Here is a 5,969-nt window from a genome sequence, read left to right on the forward strand (position 1 = left end):
CCCTTAATACTCATGTATTAAGTGACCTTGATCATCTGTGACGATGACAGCCTTTGAGGTGGTACATGCTTTGCCTGGGGGAAGGGTTTGTGTGTTTCTCTCCGGAGGGTCTCCGAGGCCCTCCTCTGGGCTGCAGGTCACGGAGGATCATGAGTAGCAGAATCAGGTAGGTAGACTGGCCCGCAGCTCCATCCTCGCCTCTCCCGGCCACTCATTGCAGCCCTTCACTGAGAACATTCATCGCCCACTCCTGGCTGTGGGCAGCTGCGTGGAGTCGCTGGGGGAGATTTGAACGTGATACCTTCCTGGGCAACAGCTCTGGAGATTCTGATCTACAAGATCAGGGTTGGAGCCCAAGGATGGACATTCTCAAAAATGTCCAAGGAGTGTGTGAGGGGCAGCCAGGTGTGGAAGCCCTAGGCCAGGCGTCCCCAAACTACGGCCCATGGGCCGCATGCGGCCCCCTGAGGCCATTTATCCAGCCTCCCGCCGCACTTCAGGAAGGGGCACCTCTTTCATTGGTGGTCAGTGAGAGGAGCACAGTATGTGGCGGCCCTCCAACAGTCTGAGGGACAGTGAACTGGCCCCCTGTGTAAAAAGTTTGGGGACACCTGCCCTAGGCTTTGGGCCGGTGGGGAGGGGGATGAGGGGTGTCAAACAGACCAGGCTGAACTTCTGTCTACCACATCCTTCCTCCTGGAACCTTGGCCTGAGTGGGAGAGCCTTGGTGCCTCAGTTTCCCCATCTGTATGTTGAGGATGAAATGTCTGCCTCCCAGGGAGATGGGAGAGTCCCAGGACAAAAGGCTGGAGAACACTTGGCTGTGGCAAGTCCCTGGCAATGTTCCTCTGGAGGTTGTGTGGCCCACAGAAAACCCGAGGGGGTAGTTTCCAGGGGAGGCATGTTCTTGTTGTGGTTTATGACCTACATATGCATTACATGTGTTCTTTTGTATATATCAAATGCTTCGTAGTTGTTTTTTAAGTCTATTCAGGAAAAAAAGAGAATATGATTTGGAGTCCAAGAAACCAATGTTCAAATTCCAGCTCCGCTGGTAGCTGTGGCCACTCACTGTGTAGCTCCCTCTTTTTAAGCAGGAGTTCATGGTCCTTAAAATGGAAACAATCATTCTTACCTCTCAGAGTTTTTGTGAAGGTTGAAAAACAAATTTACCTTAAAATTTTTTTGAGACAAATCCAGACGTAACTATATGAATAAAGTAAATGAATGGATAAAAACATGAAAGAGTACATGGTGTGCTTGGCACAATGCCTTGGGCAGAGGAAGCATTCGGTGAGTGGGGGCCCTGCCTCCTGAATCCTCCCTGTGATGGGGGCTCATGGTCAGATGAGCACTGGACAGACACCCCAGCTGGACAGAAGAGGGACTGACAGCTGAGCTTCTGCTGGGTGGACAGAGGCATCGCAGGCCCTTCCTAGGTCAGGGGTGGCTAGCATCCCAAGTCCAAGGGTTGAGACCCATCAGTGATCTGAGCAGAGTCCAACGTCAGAAGATTGAAAGGAACAAATCTGGAGTCACTGGCATTGTCTTGCTGCCGGTGCTCAGAAATGTAAATACAACCACTCCACGAGGCCAGGGCTCAGCTCATGCTTTTCCTGCCAATTTTACAAGGTGCTCAGGCTTTCCCTGGACCCCCACCTTGACAGGCTCAGGAATCTCTCAGAGGTGCCTCTATGTACTGAGCATTTGGTGAGATTTGTGTGTTCTGTCCAGAGGGGCCAGTCCTGTCTGTCCTCATCTCATACCCCATAAACACTTGAGCAGCCCCTCAAGACAGGCAGAACCCGTGACGCTGCTGGGGACACATAATACTCTAGGTCCTGCTGCCTGGCAGGGGGGGGGGTACTGCCCAGCCCATGGTGGCTCCCGAGGGAGTAAGGCAGGCTACCCCTGATTGTAGAGTCCCATCCATGCAGAGCTGGCCTGGGCTCCTAGCATTTGGGTCCTTCAAAGCCACTTCTCCAACTGTTTTCCTGGGGCACAAACCCTGTAGAGTCTGCCTGGGAGAGTCATCTGGCAGAGCCTCACATTATATTATTCTTACCTCTGGCCTTTGCTGTGGGCCAATCCTTTGATACTGTCTCTACCGCTTCCTGCCTCTTGGAGAATTCTATCTCAGAGGCTACATTGCCATTTCTCAATCAAAGTCACCTCAAAGGGGTGGAGCTGTGGTCTTGGCCCTTTTCCTCAAAGGAGACTCCTCTGCTCCTTGCCCAGTTCTTCAGCAACCTCCAAGCTGAGCACACCAATTACTGCATCATGGCAAGATAATGCAATTCCACACACCCATGGAGCCTGAACACAAGCCCCTGTTAAGCTTGTTCCCAGCATGCCACCAGGAGACCGGCTGGGCACGAGGTAGCATTATTTTTTCTTAACAATCAGGTATTGCTGACTTCCTCTGTTCTCGGCATTATGCCTAGAACAGAGCATAGGAAGGACTGCTTGAGCCCAGGAGCTCAAAACTGCAGAGACAGAGACTTAAAAGACACAGCCTCTGCCCTCAGGATGTTCACAATCTAAGAAGAGAGACTCGGATACAAGTAATAACATGGAAAGAGAGTTGGGAGTTGGGCCAGGATCCCAGCACCCCAGGAATGGTGCTGAGTAATTATCATGACTCCAATTCTACTGGAGACTGAGCTTCCAGGCAGTTACCAGAGCGAGACAATGGTACAGAGAGAAAAGCACAAACCCAGTTAAGAGAACTAGAGTCCAGAGAAGACAAGAGGAAAGAGCAGGTAGGATCCTCATGATCACCATGGGGACACCAAAGCGGGCACGATGCTCAGGACCCTATGTGAGACCCAGTACTCAGCCCTGGGTCTTGATGTTGTATTGATGAGGAAGGTTGATCTGCTGTGACAAGGAGAAACCAAAATATACTGGCCCGAAGAACAAAGAATTGGATCGCAAGGTAAAATATAGGATACTCAATTACATTTGAATTTCAGATAAATAACAACTTTTGGCTTAAGTATGCCCTATGCAATATTTGAATCATTCATTGTTTATCTGAAATGCAAATTTAATTGGGCATGCTACATTTCAAGTTGCTAAATCTGGCAACCCTAAGACAAAGGTGTATTTCTCTCTTACTTAAGAGTTCGGCTGGTTTAGACTGGTAGACCAGCCCAGCTCCTCAGTCATTCGGGGACCCAGGTTCATCTCGCTTCTCCATCCCTTGAGGCAGAAGTTCTCAAGGTGTGGCTTGCCAACCACCAGCAGCAGCATCACCTGGGAACTTCTTAGAAATTCTTGGGCCACACTCCAGAAACACTGGGGGTGGGCCCAGGAATCTGTGTTTAAACAAGCCTTCTGGGTGATTCAGAGGAGCTCAAGTTTGAGAAGCACTGCCCTACTGTGCTATGGTCTTTGGTATGGTTGCAGCTGGGTCCTTGCCACATCCTGTCTTCCACCTAGAGGGGATGGGGAGAAGGAGAAGAGAACATGGAGGAGGCTGACCAGGCTTTTAACACCCAGTCTAGGAATTGGCTCACATTCCACTGAAAGCTAGTCACATGGCCACATCCACCCACAAGGAAGGCTGGAAAATGTCATCTCTAGTTAGATAGAGTCTAGCTACAACTCTATAAATAATGGAAGGAGAGAATAGATTTTGTAGGAGCACTAACAATTTCTGCTCTACATGTCCTCTGGTCACCCTGGCCCTCACACTATGGGGGATTGAAGCATCTTAGTCAGCAAATGAAGTTCCCTGCAATAGGAGCATTAGGCCAGGCATGGTGGCTCATGCCTGTCATTTTTATGCTTTGGGAAGCAGAGGTGGGAGGATCACTTGGGCCCAGAATTTGAGACCAGCCTAGGCAACATGGCAAGACCCAGTAGCCTATATATATATATATATATGTATGTATATTAGCCAGGCATGGTGGCATGTGCCTGTAGTCCCAGCTGCTAAGAGGCTAAGGTGAGAGGACTGCTTGAGCCCAGAAACTCAAGGCTGCAGTGAACGATGATTATGCCACTGCTCTCTAGCCTGGGTGACAGATGGAGAACATGTCTCTATCAGAAGGAGGAAGAGAAGTAGAAGAGGAGGAGGAAGCTGGGGCATTGGTAGACCCATCTCCAGAGAACAGGAGAGCATGGGGAAAGGGGCACATGGCCTGAGGGGCTGACCAAGGCCTTCTTTACTTAGGGTCCAACTCTATTCTTTTCAGCCCCGCAGCACTCGCGACACCCCCACTGAAATCTCCCCAGGGCCTCTCTGCTGCAACATTTCAGGCTTTCTTAGATTTCCTCTTACCGAATCTTATCTTCTCTCTATCCCGTGATTACAGATAAAACCTAGATAAAAATAATTGCAGGCTCTGTGGCATTCATAGAAGTGCAATGTCCTATCCAAAGATATGATGGTGCCAGGTGTGGTGGCTCAGGCCTGTAATCCCAGCACTTTGGGAGGCCAAGGTGGGCAGATTACTTGAGACCAGTAGTTCAAGACCAGCCTGCGCAACATGATGAAACCCCATCTCTACAAAAAATACGCGCGCGCGCGCGCACACACACACACACACACACACACACAAATTAGCAGGCACCGTAGCACATGCCTGTAGTCTCAGTTACTTGGGAGGCTGAGGGGGAGGATCACCTGAGCCCAGGAAGTTGAGGCTGCAGTGAGTCATGACTGCACCATTATACTATAGCCTGGGTGACAGAGTGAGACCCTGTCTCAAAAAAAAAAAAAAAAAAAAAAAAAAACAGTCAAAAAAAAACAGAAAATGAACAAACAGAAAACCCAAAGAGGTAATGGTAACAGCTCTACTGTGTTTATCAGGTCACAGGTAGACTCTCATGTTAAGTTCTGACGGTCCCATGTTTAAAGGACTATTAAGAATTTAGAAAACATTTAAAGGAGGGTGAAAATGATAATGAGAGTATCTCAAAACTTTAGAGAATCGTTTGGCTTAAAGAGGAAGACCTGGGAGTGGAAGGCAAGGGAATTATCGTCAAACATACAAAGGTTATAAAGGAGGGTTCCACTTCTTCCATGTAGCCAAAGAGGACGGAGCTAAGAGTGTTGGGTATAAGATACAGGAAGGCAGACCTGCATTCCCCAGTCTAAAGGTGAACTAACTATGAGATTTAACCAGCAGCGGAAAAGAGCAGTTTTCTTATGAGAAAGTAAGTTCCTCATTGCTGGAAGCATCCAAGCAGAAGTTAGGTGACTGAATACCTATGTAGAATATTGTAGAAGAGATGACTCAGGCTAGATGAGAGTTGAGTCAGTCCCAACCAGGGGAGTCTTTGGTTCTAACGTCTATTTGCTGGCGACCCTAAGCAATCGTTTGACCCATCCGAGTGTCGGTTACCTCATCTATACATGTGGGAGTTCCTGCCTTCCATCGTTCAATAAGCATATTGTGAGGGTCCAATGACAAAATAGCAAAAGCCCCTTTAAGTGTAAATAGCACATCTGATGATGACAATAATGGGGACAGTGACAAGAACAAGCACATCCATGCTTCTATTATTTTAAGGGAACTTTTAGAGACTCACGCCTCCAATGATGGAAAAGAGACAACTGACGTTGGACACTTTGAGCATGAAGGAAGATTGTCGAGGGCAAGGAGGATGATATTTTTCTTTCAACAGAACATTGGGAAGCATCTCAGGTCACACCGCCTCCTCCGCCTACATTTATGACAAGTCTAGCTGAAGCTGTGTTAGCTGGAAGTCCACGAACCAGGCAGGACGTAGCGTCCGCATGCTGCCCTTGCATATAAAACTCACCTGGCATTTGAGTATTGTCTGAGATTCTGCTGGCCTCTGGCTCGTGCTCAGGAAAACCCCCCCTCTCATTATAGCCCAGCTTGGTTTTGCTGAGACGTCTTTCAACGTTTCCAGCAGCGGCGGGGGTAAGGGCACATTTGTATGTGTTTCAAGGTGAAGTTGTTTCAGAGTGGGCTTTACATAAGGCTGCAGTG

This window comes from Saimiri boliviensis, chromosome 2 (genome assembly GCF_048565385.1).
Source record: "Saimiri boliviensis isolate mSaiBol1 chromosome 2, mSaiBol1.pri, whole genome shotgun sequence".
In the NCBI taxonomy this organism is placed as follows: Eukaryota; Metazoa; Chordata; class Mammalia; order Primates; family Cebidae; genus Saimiri; species Saimiri boliviensis.